Source organism: Rhinolophus ferrumequinum, chromosome X, assembly GCF_004115265.2.
Source record: "Rhinolophus ferrumequinum isolate MPI-CBG mRhiFer1 chromosome X, mRhiFer1_v1.p, whole genome shotgun sequence".
Lineage (NCBI taxonomy): Eukaryota > Metazoa > Chordata > Mammalia > Chiroptera > Rhinolophidae > Rhinolophus > Rhinolophus ferrumequinum.
Window position 1 is genome coordinate 66535921 of NC_046284.1, and position 21852 is coordinate 66557772.

Below are 21852 nucleotides of genomic sequence, written 5' to 3' on the forward strand. Positions count from 1 at the left end.
AGCCAGTGCGGTGATGGTTGTTGTTCAGATCCCCTAATCTAGAGTGGTGGAGATAGATGGGAAATGGGAGTCATTCAGCCAATCCTGGAGAAGCCAGCGGGAGCCATGGTGAGAAGGGCAGGGTACTCTAGAATGGGTTCACCCTGGGAGGGGAGCCCAAGAAAGGAGACTGTGCCTTGGAAAGCATCATGGTTCTGGTGGTGTCTGGTAAGCTCTTGCTGGCCATTGCTCAGGTATTCCTAAGTGACTAAGAATCTTTGTGAGGTCGCCTGAAGAAAAATTTCCTCTAGGGCGTAAAGTGGTCCCACAGAGACCTCCGCCCTATTTGGCTCATCTGGAGACATGAGTGTAAGGGCTGGTTTTCCTTAGAAGTTTCTTCAGGCTCTACAGATGTCAAAATTAACGTAGAAAATCATGCCTCTGAGGCTGACAAGCCCTTTGAGTCAGCCTCCCATTAATACTAAAATGGTCAAAATGAGGATCTTTTGATACTTCTAAGGTTTTGTGCACACAATTAGAAAAAGCTGGCTATGAAATTAGGCATAATGAATGGAAAACATATTTCATTGCTCTCTGAAATCTTAAAAAAAGGATTTAGATAAAAAGATCAACCTATGATGTCCGTTAGGTGTCAACCCAATTCTTTGAGATATTAAAAATTAGTGTTCTTATTTTAACAGAGGGAAGATCACTTGGTACTTGGCTTGTCAAGGACAGATATAAATTGTAAATGCCTCCAGGGCAAAATTTGAATCCAATTGTTCTTTTATAAACTAGAGAGTTTTTCTCTTGGCTAAAAGGTCTCTGCTTGTGTCTGTGTGTCTTATAAATACATATGTTGTAAATGTGAGATAATTTTCTACCTCTGGATGATATTGTTAAAATTAATTTAAAGGCATGTACTTGTAAGAATTGGGAGCTCTAAATAAAATTCTCATAAATATAGAAACCAATCCATGTTTTTCAGTTCATATTTTCTAAAATTAATCCTTAGTAAATAAAAGCTAACTTAAGTTTTTTGAAGTAAAACAGACATCTTTATATTGCCTGGGTTTTACAAAAATAAGTCCATGTTAATAATTACTTGACTTTTTTGTTTATGAAAAATGTTTCTAGAGGTTGTAAAATGTCCAAGCTAAGGGATGTTAATTGATTCTTAGCTTTCATTAGACGTTGAGAATTTAAGGGTTAATATCTCAATATATGTAGGAATAACTTTGCAGTGTTTCAGAAGGGCTCCTGCAACACCTTAAAAGATTTGAAATTGCATGGAAATTATTGTAAAATAGGGGATGAAAATGTCTAATGTACATTGTATGGGTAAACATGGTTATAAAAAAACAAATAGTTGGGGCTGTGGGAAACCCGATGGCTGCTTGGTTCTTCCCTGCTCCCTGGTTCATTTATCATTTTTTAGTTTTTGCATTCCTTCATGCATCACAGTGCATTTAAACAGGACTTAGATGAAGGAATTTATGAGCTGACATTATTGAAAGGAGATGTCTTACAGTATTGCCAAGGTTTGAAAGAGTCACTTCAAGAAAATGCCAAGTTGGTAACTGTTTCCTTTCACAGCAAGTTCCCAGGAGACAAAGGCTTTAAATATTGTGTTTTTTGGTGTGTGTGTGTGTGTGTGTGTGTGTGTGTGTGTTTGTTTTGTTTTGTTTTTTGGAAAGGACATCAAATAAAAGGCACTTTTCAACCTCATTGGAAGGGACCTTATCAGGTGCCTAACCATGAATGTACATCTACCCTTGTCGCTGACACTCCCTTTCATCTATAACAGGCATCAAAAACTTCTCTAGGATGAGAAGCTACAGACATCAGAGGTAGACAGCTATCCCTATAAACCTAAAGATTAATATTGAGCTCAGAATCCATTTTGTTTGATTGTCTTTACCTGTCGGCTAATGATGTTAGTCATTATAATAGTTACACTTGTTATTTGGGTTTCTCTATATAGTCCAATTATTTATGATCACTGAACATATATAAGGTAACAGTTAGTATTCTATTCATGGTTTATGTAAATGTAATACTAGATGCCAGGTGCAAACAAATGTGACAGAAGGCAAAACTCAGATAATGACACTTTACAGGATAGAAATGATTCAGAGTGTTTTTTCACAATGAAGGCCGTAAGATCTGACTGCCTTCATTTACCAGCCCTCCCTTTTGGGAAAATTTGGTCTAAATTCGTAGCCTGTGTTACACTATTACCCCACCCCAATGGTCCCCCATTTCAATAAGATTATGTAGATACCAAGACTTTTAGGAATGAGTCTTCCTAGCACTGTGAGACCATACTATCTCACCAAAATTTTGGTCATTAATGCATCTTTGCAATTGATTTATGACCAAAAGGGGAATTGTGGATGAAAAAAAGGGGCTCTATAATAAATCTAACTGAAAGTTACCTGGCAGAGTGATCTGATCATAAATTGCCAACTGGGCAGAGCCTGGTGGGTAGTCACACCCCAGGGCCATAAAAGGTTTATCATTGCCTTAAGGAAGCCCTATCCATTGTTTCTGTGAATCTAGGTTTAAGACACCTTTGAAATGCCTCGTTTTCAGGCCCCTCGGAAGCATAACAAACCTCACAAGATCACATAATCTTATTAACTATTCTGTAATCCATTCATAGAGATTTCCCTGCCTTGCATTCTCCCATGTTCATGTAATCTTCCTTACATTCCAAATGCATAAAAGAAACTACAAAACTGTCATTCTCAGGAGCATTTGAGATTTTGCTTCCTGGCATGTCATCAGTTTGGCTCACATAAACTCTTACAAAAATTCTCTATAAGTTTGAATGCTTCTTACATTTACCACTAGGTATCTCGTATATAATATTTGGCTTTTTGTGACTAGCTTATTTCATTTATCATACAGCCTTCAAGGTTTATACATGTTTCAGCATATATCAGAATTTCACCCTTTTATGGTAAAATGATATGCCAATTTATATATCACATTTTGTTTATACATTCATCGGTCAATGGACACTGGGGTTACTTCCATATTTTGTCTATTGTGAATAATGCTGCTCTGAACATGTGTGTACAAATGTCTGTTCAACAGTCCCTATTTTCAATTCTTTGGGGTATATACCTAGAAGTTGAATTGCTTGATCAAATGGTAATCCTATTTTTAATTTTTTGAAGAACACTCATACTATTTTCCACAATGCCTGCAGAATTTTACATTCCCACCTGTAATGCACAAGCATTCCAATTTCTCCACATCCCTGATACTTTTTAAAAAATAACAGCCAGCTTAATGGATGTGAAGTAACATTGTGTTTTTATTTGCATTTCCCTAGTGATGATTGATATTGAACATCTTTCCAGTGTTTATTGGTCATTTGCATACCTTGTTTGGACAAATGTCTGTTAAGTCTTTACCCATTTTTAAATCCGATTGTTTATTTAATGTTGAGTTGTAGATATTTTTTATATATTATGAATATTAACCCCTTCTCAGATATATGATTTGCAAATACTTTTCCATTCTCTGGGTTGCCATTTTACTGTGTTGATAGTGTCCTAAAACTTATCATGTCTAAAACTTAAAAAAAAATCCAATATAATGAAGATTTCTCACTATATTTTCTCCTAAGAGTTTTATACTTTTAGCTCATATCTTTTGGTTTGCTTTTTTTTAAAAATTCATTTTGAGTTAATTTTGTATATGGTGTAAGATCAGGGTACGACTTTATTTTTTATATGTGAATATCTACTTTTTCACACACCAGGTGTTGAAAACATGGTCCTTTCCACATTAATGGCCTTAGCAACTTTATAAAAAATCATTTGACCATATATATGAGAATTTATTTCTGGGCTCTATATTCAATTTCCATTTGTCCCCATCTCTGTCTCTATGACAGTAACACACTATTTTGATTACTCTAGCTTTGAAATATGTTTTTAAATCAGGATATGTGAGACCTCCAACATTATTCTTAAGATTGTTTTGGCTATTGGGGATACATTGAGATTCCATGAATGAATTTTAGGATAGATTTTTATATTTCTGTGAAAACATCATTGGTATTTTGATAGAGATTGCATTGAATCTGAAGAATACTTTGGGTAGTATTGATAGCTTAACAATGTGAGTTCTTTCAATATATAAATAGAGGATATCATTCCATTTATTTTTAGCTTCTTCAGTTTCTTTCAGCAACATTCTGTAGTTTAAATACGAGCCTTTTGCTTCCTTGGCTAAGTTTATTCCTAAGTGTTTTATTCTGCTAGAGACTATTGTAAATGAAATTTTCTTAATTTCCTTTTCAGATTGTTTATTATTGGTATATAGCAATGCAACTGATTTTGGCATTAATTTTGTATCTTCCAACTTTTCCAAATTAGTTTTTTAGATATAACATTTTTTTCTGTGTTTTTTTGGGGGGTTATGGGGGTGTAATAGAGTTTTGTACAAAGAACATCATGTTGTTGTGAACAGAGAAAATTTTACTTCTACTTTTCCAATTTATATGTGAATTATATCTTTTTTTTTTCTTAATTGATCTAATTGGCTAGGCAGTCCAGTACTATGTTGAATAGAAATGACAAAGGTGAGCAATCCTGTCTTTTTCCTGATCTTAGTAAAACCGATTTCAGTCTTTCACCATTAAGTATGATAGTAACTGTGGGCTTTTCATATAACACTTTTATTATGTTGAGGTAGTTTAATGCAAGTGCTTGTTTGTTGAGTCTTTATATCATGAAAGTCTGTTGAATTTTTTCAAATACTTTTTCATCAGTTGAGATTATCATGTGGTTTTCTTCTTTATTCTGTTGATAGGGTGTATTGCATTGATTAATTTCATATGTGAGAACATCCTTGCATTCCAGCAATAAATTCCACTTGGTGATGGTGTATATTCTTTTATTTTTTATTAATTTTTATGAAATATGTTGAAGTGACATTGGTTAGTAAAATTATATAGGCTTCAAGTATGTATTTCCATCATACATCATCTATATATTGCATTGTGTGTTCATGACCCGCAGTCAGTTCCCCTCCCATCACCATATATTTGACCCCGTTTTTCGTCCTCTACCAACATCCCTCCCCTCTGATAACTACTAAACTGTTGTCTGTGTCTATCAGTTTTTGTTCGTTTGTCTTGTTCATTTGTTACTTTCAGTTTTATATCCCACATATGAGTGAAGTCATATGATTCTTGACTTTTTCTGTCAGACTTACTTTGCTTAGCATGATAATCTCAAAATCCATCCATGTTGTTGGAAATGCAGTATTTCATTTTTTCTCATGGCCAGTAATATTCCATTGTATGTATGTACTACATCTTTATCCAATCATCTGTCGAAGGACACTTTGGTTGTTTCCAAGTTTTCAGCACCGTGAATAATCCTGCAATGAACATAGGGGTACATACTCGTATATCTTTACAGATAATGTTTTCAGATTTTTGGTGTAGATATCCCGAAGAACTGCTGGGTCGTATGGTAATTCTATTCTTAATTTTTTTAGTTACTGTTTAGTTACTCCATACTGTTTTCCATAGTGTCTGTACCAATTTACATTCCTACAAGCAGTGTATGAGGGTTACTTTTCCTCCACAACTTCTCCAACACTTTTTGTTTCTTGTCATGTTGATTATAGCCATTCTAACAGGTGTGAGGTGGTATCTCGTTGTGGTTTTGATTTGTATTTCTTTAACAGCTAGTGAAATTCAACATTTTGTCATATATCTGTTGGCTGTTTGTGTATCTTTTTAGGAGAAGTGTCTGTATAGGTCTTCTGTCCATTTTTGAATTGGATTTTTTCTTTTTTTTGTTGATGAGTTGTATGAGTTCTTTATATATTTTAGATATCAACCCTTTATCACAGGTGTTGTTTACAAATATTTTCTCCCTTTCGGTTGACTGTCTCTTTGTTTTGTTGATGGTTTCTTTTGCTGTGCAGAAGCCTTTAGTTTGATACAGTCGCATTCATTTATTGTTGCTTTTACTTTCCTTGCCTTTGAGGTCAAATTCATAAAATCCTCTCTGAACCCAAGGTCCATATGTGGTCTATGCTTTCTTCTATGCAATTTATTGTTTCAGGTCGTATGTTTAGGTCTTTGATGCATTTCAATTTAACTTTGGTAAATGGTAGCAGATAGCAATCTTCCTTCTTTTTTTTGCACAAGGCTTTCCAATTTTCCCAGCACCATTTACTCAGGATGCTTTCTTTTTTCCACTGCATGTTTTTGGCTCCTTTGTTTAAAAATTATGTGTCCATATATCCGTGGGTTTATTTCTGCATTCTCAATTCTATTCTATTCATCTCTGTTCCTGCTAATACCATGCTGTTTTGATTATGTCACCTTCTCGTATAGATTGAAGTCAGAGAGTGTGGTAACTCCAGCCTTATTCTTTTTTCTTAGGATTGCTTTAGCTATTCGGGTCTTTTGTGATTCCATATAAATCTGATAATTTTTTTTTTTTGGTTCTATTTCTTGAAAAAATGCCATTGGGATTTAGATGGGGTTTGCATTCAATCTGCATATTTGCTTTGGGTAATATAGCCATTTTAACTAGGTTGATTTTCTCATCCATGAACACAGAATATCGTTCCATTTCTTTGTGTCTTCTATAATTTCATTTAATAATGTCTTATAATTTTCAGTGTATAGGTTCTTTACATCCTTTCTTAAGTTTATTCCTAGGTATTTTATTCTTTGTTATTTTTCTTTTTTTTTTTAATTAAAGTGTATTGGGGTGACACTTGTTAGTAAAGTTACATAGATTTCAGGTGGACAACTCTGAAATGTATCTATATATCACATTGTGTGTTCACCATCCAGGGTCAATTCTCTTTCCATCACCATATATTTGATCCTCTTTACCCTCATCTACCACCCCCTCCCCTCTTACCCTCTGGTAACCACTAAACTATTGTCTGTGTCTATGAGTTTTTGTTTCTTCATTTGTTTCTCTTGTTCATTTGTTGTTTTCAGTTTTATATCCCACATATCAGTGAAATCATATGGTTCTCGACTTTTTCTGTCTGACTTATTTCTCTTAGCATGATAATCTCAAGATCCATTCATGTTGTTGCAAATTGTACTATTTCATCTTTTCTTATGGCAGAAGTATATATACCACATATTTTCTTATGTGGTATATATACTTAGTCCATTGTGTATATATACCACATCTTCTTTATCTAATTATCTATCAAAGGACACTTTGGTTGTTTCCATGTCTTGGCCACCATAAATAAAGCTACAATGAACATCGGAGCACATACATCTTTATGGATAAATGTTTTCAGATTTTTTCGGTAGATACCCAGGAGAGGGATTGCTGGGTCATATGTTAATTCTGTTCTTAATTTTTTCAGAAACCTCCACACTGCCTTCCATAGCAGCTGCACCAATCTGCATTCCTACCAACAGTGTATGAGGGTTCGTTTTTCTCCACAGCCTCTCCAGCACTTGTTATTATTTGTCTTGTTGATGATAGCCATTCTAACTGGTTTGAGGTGATATCTCACTGTGGTTTTTATTTCCATTTCTCTGATGATTAGTGATGTTGGGCATTTTTTCATATGTCTACCGGTCATTTGTATGTCCTCTTTGGAGAAATGTCTATTCAGGTTCTCTGTCCATTTTTTAATTCGACTGTTTTTTTTTTTGGTTTTTGAGTTGTATGAGTTCCTTGTATACTTTGGATATTAGCCCTTTATCAGAGGTGTCATTTGCAAAAATCTTTTCCCACTTGGTTGGTTGCCTCTTTATTTTGTTGATGGTTTCTTTCACTGTGCAGAAGCATTTTAGTTTGATATAATCCCATTCATTTATTTTAGCTTTTACTTCGCTTGCTTTGGAGTCAAATTCATAAAATGCTCTTTAAACCCAAGGTCCATAAGTTTAGTACCTATGTTTTCTTCTATGCAGTTTATTGTTTCAGGTCTTATGCTTAAGTCTTTGATCCATTTTGAGTTAATGTTGGTACGTGGTGACAGATAACAATCTAGTTTCATTCTTTTGCATGTGGCTTTCCAATTCTGCCAGCATCATTTATTGAAGAGGCTGTCTTCTTTTCGTTGTATGTTTTTGGCTTCTTTGTCAAAAATTATCTGTCCATATTTATGTGCGTTTATTTCTGGGTTCTCAATTCTATTCCATTGGACTCTGCCAGTAACATACTGTTTTAATTATTGTTGACCTGTAGTGCAAGCAGAAGTCAGGGAGTGTGATAGGTCCAGCATTGTTCTTTTTAATTAGAATTGCTTTGGCTATTCGAGGTCTCTTTTGATTCCATACAAATCTGATGATTTTTTTGTTTTATTTAAAAAAAAAAGCCGTTAGGATTTTGATGGGAATTGCATTAAATCTGTATATTGCTTTGGGTAATATGGCCATTTTAACTATGTTGATTCTTCCAATCCATGAACATGGAATGTCTTTCTGTTTTCTTGTGTCTTTTTAAATTTATTTTAAAAATGTTGTATAGTTTTCTGTATATAGGTCTTTCACATCCTTGGTTAAGTTTATTCCTAGGTATTTTATTCTTTTTATTGCAATTGCAAAGGAATTTTTTTTTTTTCATTTCTTTTAGTGATATTTCATTGTTAGTATATAGGAATGCAATGGATTTTTGTACATTGATTTTGTATACTGCAACTTTACTGTATTTGTTTATTGTTTCTAACAAGTTTTTGGTGGAGTTTTTAGGCTTTTCCATATAAAGAATCAGGTCCTTTGTAAAAAGTGACAATTTGATTTCTTTATTCCCAATTTGGATGGCTTTTCTTTCTTTCTCTTGACTGATTTCCCTGGCTAGGACTTCCAATACTATGATGAGTAACAGTGGTGAAAGGGGCCATTCTTGTCTTGTTCCTGATCTTAGAGGACAAGCTTTCAGTTTTTCATCATATTAGCTGACTTTTGGTTATATATGGCCTTTATTATGTTGAGGTAAATAAAACATTTTATTAAGTGTTTTAATCATAGATTGATCTTTTATCTTGTCAGGTATCATTTCGGTCTCAGGGCACAACCCCCAGGGGAGGATGAGGTAGGCTATGTGGTTCTGAGCCTGTGAAATCCCAATGCTATCTCTGCAGCCAGATACAGAGCTGTGTGCCTCAGTAACCCTGTGTGCCCCTGCTTTGATGAGACATGAAAGTTTGTGGCAGGGTGGCCTGGGAGAGGTGCCTGGTCTGTTTGTGAGTTTGTTCTCTTCCAAGTAATGGTGACGGCCAGACCACAGCTGCCTCACCTTTATAGCTTCTCCCTTGTCACTCGAATTAGCCTCACTGTTCATCTGCAGCTCAGAAACTGTCTCTCCAGTTGTCAGGGCTATAGATATTCTGCTATTTAATCTGACACTGCTACCGTTTTTCCTGGGGCCTGGTGCTAATACTGGGAAGATGTGGCGGAGGCTAGCTCTGTGAGATTGGGGAGAGGCGACCAGCATGCATGGCTTTGTTTTCTGCCCTGCAGTGAGGACTGTTAGACTGCAGTTGTCACACTGCTGTATTTGGTCTTTGCCCCCAGTCTCTGCCCCAATCACTGGGTTCAGCCGTGTTATCTGCTGATCCCTGAGGAAGAATTGCTGGGGCCCGAGAGTGCACCTGCATTCTCAATTCTCTCCTCTCATCTCCTGGGACCCCAGTGATCTCCAGACTGTATCCTGTGGCCCCCTATCTCTGTATTTCTTCCTTCCCTCCTCTCCTGTTCACCGCAATTTGCCCATCATCAGATGTTTCAATGCACGGATCTCTCAGAAGTGTTTGTGTTGTGTAGAGACTCCTTTGTTGAATTATAGCTGTTCAGTTTGTTGTAATTTCAAGGGACAATATGAAGGAGCATCCCTCATGCCACTATGCTTCTGACATTTCTATATGTGTCTACTTTTATGCCAGTACCATACCGTTATGATTGTTTTATCTTTGTAGTATAGTTTGAAATTAAGAAGTGTGATGCCTGTGGCTTTGTTTTTACTGCTCTGGATTGCTTTAGCTGTTTGAGGCCTTTTGTGTGGCTCCATATGAATTTTAATTTTTTTCTATTTATATGAAAAATGCCATTGGAATTTTGATCAAGATTGTATTGAATTGATAGATGGTTTTGGATAGCATGAACATTTTAACAATATTAATTCTTCCCATCCATGGACAGGATATCTTTCCATTTATTTGTGTCTTTATTTTTTTTAAAAAACGTCAGTGTCTTGTACATTTGAGTGTGCAGACCTTTCACCTCCTTGCTTAAAATTCTTCCTAAGTATTTTAGTGTCATTACTGCTTTTATCATTGGGATTTCTTTTTTTAACATACGCACATTTCATTGTAGTGTATAGAAACACAACTGATTTCTCTATATTGATTTTGCATCTTGGAACTTTACTGAATTCACTGATTTCTTATTCTTGCCTTATTGCCCTGACTAAGACATTCAGTACTGTGTTGAATGGGTGTGGTGAGACTGGACACAACTGATTATTCCTGATCTTAGAGCAAAAGTTTCCACTTTTCACTATGGTGTATGATGTTAGATATGGGCTTGTCATATATAGCCTTTATTTTGTTGATTGTTTTGTCAGTTTTCATTTGTTTTAATTTTCCATTTTATTTCTTCTTTGACCTATTAGTTTTTCAGAAGTATGTTTTTTTTTAATTTCCATATACTTGTGAATTTTCTACTTTTCCTCCTGTTATTGATTTCTAGTTTCATACCATTATGGTCAGAAAAGATATTTGTGTGATTTCATGCTTCTGAAGTTTGTTAAAACTTGTTTTGTGTTGTAGCAATAGGATCTATCTTGGAGAATGCTTTATGTGCACTTCAGAAAAATGTGTATATTGTTGCTTCTATATATGTCTGTTAGGCCCATTTGTTCTAAAGTAATTTTCAAGTCCAGTGTTTCCTTTTTGATTATCAGTCTCAACTATCTATTGCTGAAAGTGACTATTATAGTCTCCTACTATTTTTGTATTATTGTCTACTTCTGCCTTCAGAACCATTTGTATTTACTTAATATATTTAACTGATCCAATGTTATATATATATATATATATTTATATACACACCAGATTCAATGTGTATATATATATATATATATATATATATATATATATATATATATACACACGTACAGAGGGTGCCAAAAAATGTATACATGTTTTAAGAAAGGAAAAAACCTTTTTAAAATTGTAATACTCGATATATGCTAATAACAAAAGATGAATACAAGTCATGTGTATACATTTTTTGTACCCCTGATGTGTGTGTGTGTGTGTGTGTGTGTGTATAATATCTTTGATGAGTTGACACCTTTATCAATATATGACCTTTTTTATATCTTGTTATCGTTTTTCGCTCAAAGTCTATTTATCTGATATAATTATAGCTACTAATGCTGTCTTTTGGTTTCCACTCATATGCAATACCTTTTTCTATCACTTTGAGCCTATGTGTGTTCTTAATGATAAATTGAGTCTCTAGTAGGCAACATATAGTTGGGTTTAGCTTTTTTATTCACCCAGCATCTCAATGTCTTTTTATTGAAGAAGTAAATCCATTTACACTTAATGGTAATTATTGATAGGTAAGGACTTACTAACTTTATCTTATTGTTTTTTGGCTGCTTTGTAGTTTATTTCTGGCTCTCTTTTTATCCCTTTTTTGAATTGATGATTTTCTATAGTTGTATGCTTTGATTGCTTTGTCTTTATCTTTTGTGCATGTACCATAGGTGTTTGCTCCATGGTTATCATGAGACTCAATAAAACATCATGTGTGTGTGTATATATATATATATATATATATATATATATATATATATATTTATGCTGATAACAATTAAAATTTAATCATATACAAAAATTCTACCACTTTACCCTTTTATGGTATCGATGTCACAGTTTACATATTTTATATTGTATATTTGTTAACAAGTCATTGTAACTGTAGATATTTTAAATATTTTTAACTGTTGTATTACTTTATTAGTTTATTTAAAAAAAATTTCTTTTGAAAAAATATTTTTATTAGTTTAATGTGTACAAAACACTGTAATAGTTAGACATTTATCATTTATACCCCTCACAAAGTGATAATCCCCCTCCCCCAATCTACTTCCCCTCTTATATCGTATACAGCCGTTACATTTCCACTGTCTCTATTCCTTGAGATAAGTGTTGAACACAACACCATATTACAGTGTTAGAGTAATTTCAATCTGATGACATATATGTACATATATATTTTTACCAATATATTAATATGTTTTCATTTTCTAAATAAGCTTTTTACATCTTTCTCCCTTTCTTTTCCATCTTGAAGTTCAGTGATATGGACATAATTTCTTTTAATGGTTTTCTATAAGTCCTGTAGATTTTCTTTATTCCTTTTTGTTGTTGTTGTTCCTCTGATTGGATGATTTCAATATACCTGTTTTAAAGCTCATTAATTCTTTCTTCTGTTTGGTCAAGTCTGCTATTAAAACTCTGTATTTAGTTCTTCAGTACCGTCATATTGTTCAGCTCCAAAATTTTTGTCTGATTCTTTTTTATATTTTCTATTGCTTTGTTGAACTACTAATTTTATTCTTGTATTTTTTTTTCCCTGATCATTAAATTGTTTATCTGTGTTTTCCTCTAGCTCCCTGAGCATCATTAGAACAATTATTTTGAAATATTTGTTGGGCAGTCCTGGATCTCCATTTCTTTGAGGCCAGTTACTAGAAGTGTACTGTATTCCTATGATGAAGTCATGTTTCCATGATTCTTTATGATCTTTGTAATCTTGCACAGATATCTACATATTTGAGGAATTAGTCACCTTTTCCAGACTTTATGGAATAATTTCAGTAAGGAAAGCCTTTCACCTGTGGGTAGGGACATGCTGGAAAATGATATGATCCCAGGTCTAGTGGTGCAGGACACCAAGTGTGGGGACTTCTAGCGATACTGGGTTTGGGGTTATTGATGTCTCTTTAGCTCAGGTGTTGAAGTCTACACATTGACAATTGCATGGACCATGAGGAGTGCTTCAGGGAAACTGCCTTCGCTACAAAAGCTGTTGGGGTCATCAGCAGCACCTGAAGGTGCAGCAGCCTGTGACCAGGGCAAGCAAGGGTGGTGGCCAGATCAGGTGGAGTACACACAGTCAGCTGCATGGGTCAGCTGCAGGTGCCTGTATAGTGGCAAGGGCCGGTTTCAGACACACACATAGTATTGGGAACAGGGAAAGCAACAAGAGTTAGGACCAACTGCAGGCACACTGGCAGCTGTGGAGGCCCTTGCTGTCAGCATGTTCTTCCATGTCAGCACCATCTTCACCACCACCCGCCCCCCCCCCCACCCCAGTAGGAAGCATATGCAGTGGTGATGAGCAGTTGGCTGGCAGCGTTTAAGTACACAGCTGGAAGTGCAGGGCCAGGCACACACATGGTGATGAGGGTCTGCCATAGAGATATAAGCTGATGTCTTGCACTCATGGAGTCATAGTGGCCTGGGCTGGCTGCTGGTACTCGTTATGAGCTCTGTCAGTGGTGGTGGGGGAGAAGGAGGGAGTGGAAAGGGACTCAGTGGTTTGGCCATTGGTTTCTTCAGTGGTTAAAAGCTAGTGAGTTCATTTGCAGATCAGGTTACTGGGAATTATAATCCCTTTTGTTGTGTGGCTTCTACTGGTAGCCCCTGCTTTTCTTCCATGCTCTTAGCCATATCTATACACATCAGTTTTGTTTGTCTCTGGATAGGGTGAAACCAAGGTTGGACCTTTGTGCTATGCTCCAAAAAACTCAGGGATTTTGTCACTCATCCTGCTATTCTTTTTTCAGTTAGGGCAACTTTTCTAGCTGGGGGTTCCCTCTTGGGGCTGAGCAATACCAGCTCAGGGAATGGGCTGATGCAGATAAAATAAGGCTGCTTTCCTTTCATATTTGTGCAGTTATTCTCAATTTTTTTTCCACTGTGTTACCAAAGTTTCTTCAGTAAACTTCAGAGTTCTCCCACAACTGTTTTTGTTTGTGGATAACTATCTCATTGTTGATCCTATGTGCAGACAGAAGCTAGAGTCTCCTATGCTGCCATTTCAGTGATGTCACTCTCTAAATTTTAGTACTTTATAAATATATTGACAAAATTATACAATAATCACAACTAATTCAAAAACACTTTCATAACCCCACAACAATAGCTTTTACCACATAGCAGTCATTTTCTATTTCTCCCTTGCCCCAAAACCCAAACAATCACTAATCTACATTCTGTCTCTGGATTTGCCTATTCTGGACATTCCATATGAATGGAATCCTAAACTATGTATATTACCTTGTTTGTTTTTGTTGGTTGGTTTCTTTCACTTAGCATGTTTTCTAGTTCATCATATTGTAGCATGTATCAGTACTTCATTTTTATAAATTAGTTTCAAACAATGTAACAGTTAGACATTTACACCCTTCACAAAATGATAACCCCCTCCCCCAATCTACTAGCCCTGTGACATCATATATAGCTGTTAAAATTCCATCGACTCTATTCCCTATGCTGTAGTCCACATCCCGTAAATATAAATAAATACACACACACACACACACATATATAATATAATTATATATATATATATATATATATATATATATATATATATATATAATTATATGTATATATAAATAATTGTAGTTGACATTCAATATTATTCAGCTTCAGCTTCAGGTGTATAGCACAGTGGTCAGGCATCTACACAGTCAATGAAGTTTTCTCCCTAATAAGACCAGTGCCCAGTTGTACATGGATGTTCATAGAAACATTATTCTAACAGCCAGAAATTGGTGATGTCTATTAATTGATGAAAGGATAAACAAATTGTGGTATTTCCATATAGTAAAATATTTTTCAGTCATAAAAATGAAGTACTGATGAAAGACAGTTTGGGGAATATAATCAGTACTTCATTTTTATGGCTGACAAACGTTTTACTATATGGAAATACCACAATTTGTTTATCCTTTCATCAATTAATAGACATTACCAGTTTCTGGCTGTTAGAATAATGTTTCTATGAACATCCATGTACAACTACTTGTATGAACATGTTTCAATTTCTCATGAGTATATATGTAAAAATGGATTGATGTTAATTCCTAAAATATTAATAAGATTCACTATGAAAGCAATTGGGCTAGGGTTTTGTTTGTGGGAAGCTGTTTGATGACTAACTCAATGGTTTTACTTGTTCTAGTTATATTTGGATTTCTTATTTTTTGAGTCACTTTTGTACCTGTATTTGTAGGACTTCATTTCATCTAAGTTATCTATTTTTGGGGAATAGAATTTTTCACAGCATTCCCTGATAAAGCTATCATCTTTTTGTAAAGTTGAGAGTAATATCCTGTTTTAATTATTGATTTTAGTAATATACATCTTCTATCCATTTCTTTTTCTTGATCTAGCTGCAAGTTTGTCAATTTTGTTTATTTTTCTAATAATCACCTTTTGGTTTTCTTGATTTTTCTCTATTATTATTATTATTATACATTTCATTTGTTTCTGCTCTAAATTTTGTTGTGTTTTTTTAATTGTCCTTAATTTTTTCCTTCTTTTTTAAAGTTTCTTTTTCTAGTTTCTTAAGGTGGAAGTATAGCTTATTGACTTGAACTTTTCTTCCTGTTTATTATGTATTTTTCCTCTAAACAGTTCTTTAATTGCATCCCATAAGTTTCACCATGTTGCAGATTTATTTATTTATCTGAAAGTGTGTTCTAATGTCTCTTGTGTTTTTCATTTGACTTATGGTTATTTAGAAGTGTGTTTTTAAATTTCCACATATATGTGAATTTCCCAAATTAGCTGCTGTTGTCAATTTGGAATTTTATTCAGTTGTAGTTCAGAACATAATTTGTATAATTTTACTATTTTCAAAAATTTATTGAGGCTAGTTTTATGGCCTAACATATGCTTTATATTGGAGAATTTTCTATGTGCACTTTACTAGAATGAGTATACTGCAGAATGAGTATACTGAGAACCTTCTATAGAAATCCTGTACTTCTAGTTGGTTTATAGTGTTTTCTAAGTCTTCTATTCCCTTGTGATCTTTTGTCTAGCTGTTCTACCCATCATTAAAACAAGGTAATTAGATCTTCAATTATTATTGCTGAACTGTTTATTTCTCCCTACATTTCTGTCAGTTTTTTTCACATATTTTGATGCTTTGTTATTAGATGCATATATTTTTATAATTGTCATATATATTATTTTCCCAGCTTTATTTAAGTATAAATAACAAATAATATTGTATACATTTAAGATGTAAAACATGACGGTTTGAACTATATATATAGTGAATGATTACCAGAACCAAATTAGCACATTCATTACTTCACAAAAGTTACCATTTTATGTGTGCATGTGTGGTAAGAAAACTTAAGATCTACTCTCTTAACAGATTTCCAGTGTACAATACGATATTATCAACTATAGTCACCATGAACTTATTTATCATATAACTAAAAGTTTGTACCCTGTGACCATCTTTCTATTCTCAATGGATTAATTTTTATCATTATTAAATGTCCTCCTACATGTCTAGTAACAATTTTTTGTCTTAAAGACTATTTTTTTCTGATATTAGTTTAGCTACCTCAGCTTTCTTTTGTTTACCATTTGCATAGCATGTCTCATTTTCATTCTCTTATTTTCAACCTGTTTGTCTCTTTGAAACTAAAGTATGTTTTTTGTAGAGAGCATACAGTTGGTCCCTTTATTTTTATTCATTCTGTAAAACTTTCTTTGGTTTGGAGTTTTTAATCCATTTACATGTAATATGATTATTGATAAGGTAGAATTTATGTCTGCCACTGGTATTTGTTTCCTATATGCCTTATGTCTCTTGCCCTAATTTTTCCACTGATGCTTGTTTTTGTGTTACATAGGTATTTTCTAGTATACTATTTTAATTAACTTGTCATTTCTTACATTTTGTATAGTAGGCAGAATAATGCCCCCAAAAGATATACACATCTTAGTCCTAGAACCTGTCAGTATGTTACTACATATAAAAAGGGACTTTGCAAGTGTGATTAAATTTAAAATCTTGAGATGACAAAGTCATCCTGGATTATCTGCATGAGCCCAGTACAATCACAAAGCTCCCTATAGGTGGAAGGTAGACAAGCGATGTGATTGCTAGCTTTAAAGATAGAAGGGAATCATTACCCAAGGAATGTAAACAGCTTCCAGAAGCTGAAATGGCAAATAATAAATTTTCCCCTTGAGCCTCCACAAGGAATACAGCCTTGCTAACACTGATTTCAACTTTACGTAACCCATTAATGACTTCTGAACTTCATTAATGTAATATGATAAATTTGTGTTGTTTTAAACTACTATGTTATTGGTAATTTATAACAGCAGACATAGAAAGCCAATACAATGTATTTTATACAGTGTGTTTTTTAGTGGTTGTGCTGGGAGTTACAATTACAATCTTAAAACAATCTAGTTTGGATTAATATCAATTAAATTTTAGTGGTATACAAAAACTTACCCCCTATATAGCTCCATTCCCTTACTTATTCCTTGTGTTATTATTGTTCTACAAACTACATCTTTAAGTATTATAAGCCTATCAACAGTTACGTAATTATTGCCAAATGCAGTTATTTTTTTAAGTAGATAGGTGAAAAACATTAAAACAAAAATGTATTATTCTGTGTTTTGTACTTACCCATGTAGTTACCTTTAATGGTGCTCTTTATTTCTTTATGAGGATTTGAGTTACTTTCTAGTGTCCTTTCATTTCACACTGAAGGACTTATTTTAATACTTCTGTAGGTCAGGTAGTGGCAAATTCTCTGTTTTTCTTTGAGAATATCTTAATTTCAGCTTGAACTTTTTGTTGTTTTTCTCTTTGTCTTGTAGTTCTTTAGTCACTTTTTTTCTCACTTATCTTTCTTTGTGCATTTTTTGTGTGTGTGTGTGTAATAATATGCTTACATTTTTCCCTTTCTCTTCTTTTGGGTAACTTCTATAAGTATTTTCTTTGTGGTTACCACGGTTATTACATAAATACCTTATGGTTATAACAATGTATAGAGGGTGCCAAAAAATATATACACATGTTAAGAAAGAAAAACTGTATTAAAATTGTAATACTCAATACATACCAATAACACGAGATGAATACAAGTCAAGTTTGACTTCTGTAGTTGCAAGAGGTGCTCAAAGTGATTACCATCAGCGTCCAGATACTTCTGATTACAGCGAACTACTGCTTGAGCAACATTGACGAAAGTGTCCACTTGTGTACATCTTTTTGGCACCCCCAGTATTTTAAGCTAATAACTATAAAATTATAACTATATAGTTATAACTATAACTATATAGTTAACTAAAGTTAAATAGAATTGCATACAAAACTCTATATTTTTACCTCTCTCTACTGACATTATATGTTATTGGTGTGGCAATTTACGTGTTTATATTGTGTGTCCATTGACATATTTTTAAATTATACTTATTTTAATACTTTTGTCTTTACTTTTTATACTAGAATTAAAAATAATTTATCCACCCCCACTATTAAATACAGAATTTTGTATTTGTCTATGTATTTACCTTTAATAATGAGTATTATACTTTCTTATGTTATTGTGTTGTTGTTTAGCACCTTTTCCTTTCAAGTTGAAGTTCTTTTAGCATTTTTTGTAATTCATGACTAGTGATGATCAACTCTATCAGCTTTCATTGGTTTGAAAAAACCTTTATCTGTCTTTTTTTGAAGGGCAGTTTTGCGAGGTATAGTATTCTTGGTTGGCAGGTTTTATTTTTCTTTTAATATTTTGAAGCTGTCATCCCATTACTTTCTGACCTGCAAGGTCTTTTGAGAGCCTTATAGGAGCTCCCTTGTGTGTAGTGCCAATGGTACTAGTGTATACTGGGCCCTCTCAACTCAGAAAAAAAGTAAGAGTAAGTTAGAAACCAGACCTTCAGCTAACAGACAGAAATTGCGGTGCGAGATTTGCAGTACAACCCTTCACTCTTCAGGGAGAAGGTGGTCATTGAGGGTTCCTTCCCAATCTTATGGTACTATTCTGGGCATAGAAAGTATGGGGGAAAACTGAGTTTCAACTTTTCCTATCAGTTTTGATGTGGGTAGGTTTACACTCACCTTGAGTACAGGAGCCTCTCAAACAGTTTCTGAATTTCTCACAAAGGGAATTGATCTGTGTGTTGTTGTTAAATTGGTGTCTTTGTGGGGGAAAGGAGAGTTCAGAACCTTCTATTTTATCATCTTGCTAGAGTCACTGTCTTTAAATTCTTTCTGAGAAGGTTGACTCAAAGTTGTGATTATTTTAAAAACAAAATATTTCTTCAAATGATTAAATTTCTCATGGTTAAATATATAATTACTATTTCCATTTCTTTACTGTTATTTTCAGTTTCTCATAACATAATCTAATTAGGATATACAATTAAAGAGGGGTACACTAGATACAATCTAGGTAATTATCCTCTTCCAAAAGAAATAGTAAGTCGAGGTTATCACTTTTGAAAAACTGGATAATGCATATTTTCATAACAATCACTTTTTATCACTTTTCAGTTTTCTTTGTACTCCTCTGGAGCTGACACATAGAAAAAGATGTAACCAATAAAATTACCCTTTGTGGCTTTCTCTGAAAGTTAGATAATATGAATCAAGTGATCCACAAATTCCTACTGTTGCATAATTTGTGTCATCTTTTGATTAAATAGAATCTTTTCTTCCCCCCTACTTTTAAAAATCATTCAATACTTTTTAATATCTAGATCATTTGATACTTTTCAATTTTCAATTTCTAGCATGGGAGATATGTTAAATCTATAAATGGAAATTGCTCCTAAGTTGGAATGCAAACAGAATACAAAATGAAAAATACATGATGGCAAAGGCCATCAAGTGTGCACATTTATGGAGAAAACAACACAAACATCCAGTAAATGTAGCATTATTTAAACCGATAATTCTCAACCACTTTTCCATCACACTATGGCTAATATTTACATGTGCAACATCCTAACACATATGTCTCCTTTTATAGATTTCGTTTTTCTTTAATTATATTTGGCAAAATTAGAGTGAATAGAACACAGGACTAGGAGATAACAGGCCTGCTAGTTTCTAATCTTGTCTGCCAGTTAATAGCTGTCTCTTTAATTGTCTTGAACCTCTGTATCAGGAGTGTCAAAACTGCAGCCCGCGGGCCAACTGCGGTCCGCAATCCATTGTTAATTGGCCCGCAGCAAATTCCAAAAATATATTTAGTTTACTTAAATAAACCAGGTGAGGCAATACGTACTTCACCTTGAGTGAGTGGCCCGGCTGTTTTTGTATTTTACCGAATATAGCCCTTGGTGAAAAACATTGAAAAAAGTTTGGACACCCCTGCTCTATATCTTTATGTACTAAAGATGGCATAAAAATTGTTTTAAAACTCAAATGAGGTCATATATGAAAATTTCTGTAAACTAAAATGATATTTACATGTATAACAGTATTAAACTAAAATGTAAAGACGTTTCAGAAGGTAGAACAAACATGCTTAGGGATTCTTAACTTTTCATATTATGGAGTCTTCTATTTGAAAGTCAAAGATTCTGATAGAAATTAATTTACTTTCATTTATTCATTCATTCATTTATACTAAGGAAGATATAAAGATAATGTAGATAAAACTTCTGTATGCCAGTATATGACATACAAGGTCTGAAAATTAAGGTCGAGAACTCATCCTAGAAAAAGTGCTACATACCTCACTGCTGAATATCACTATGGTCACCTTCGAAGTACTCTCCTTGGGAAGCTATGCACAGATGCCAGCACCTAGTCCACCTTTCAAAGCAGTTTTGGAGGTCTTTCTCTAGAATGGCCATCAGAGCTGTCATTGCGTACACTTGATGTCCTGAATGTCATCAAAATGCCTTCCTTTCAATATTTCCTTTATCTTTGGATAAAGGAAGAAGTCACTGGGGGCTAGATCAGGTGAGTAGTGAGGGTTTTCCAATACAGTTATTTGTTCACTGGCTAAAAACTCTCTCACAAACCGTGCCATGTAGTGCAAGCTGGTGCATTGTTGTGATGCAATAGCCATGAATTGTTGTCCAAAAGTTCAGGTCATCTAACTTTTTCATGCAGCCTTTTCAGCACTTCCAAATAGTACACTTGGTTAACTATTTGTCCAGTTGGTACAAACTCATAATGAATAATCTCTCTGATTTAAAAAATAATGTTAGCAACATTGTTGCAACAAGTTCGTGAACTTAATTTGCCAGATCTTGTATAGTAAGTGGTAAAAACAAAACAAAACAAAACAAAAAACTGTCAAATAAATAAACATAATTTCTAGTAGAGGCAAGTAATTCATTCAGCTGTTAGTAACTGAGCATGTATTTTGTTTCAGTATTGTGTCAGGTATTGGTGACACGAAGGTGACAAATATAGACCTGATCCGTTACCCAATGGAGCTTACAGAGATGAAGATACTTAAGACATTAAGAAGAAAATGACATAATTAGACATAAAATTATAATAGTGACAAATATTATGATAGGGAGGCAACCAGCAAAATAACAACCAGTAGTAGAAGGGCATAATCTAGCCAAGGAGTTCAGAGAAGCTTGTTTTTAAAAGAAGTAACACTTGAAATGAGATATAATGGATAAGTATTAATTTGGTACAAAAGGGGAAGGAGATACAGTCCAGGCTAATGAACAACATGTGAAATGGCCAAGCGACCACATGGTACCATGAAAGAAGCCGGTAGCAGCATTAAGCTCTTTACCATAAAAAACAATACCAAACCTTTGCAGAGTTATAAGCAGGAAAATTAATGTTACCAA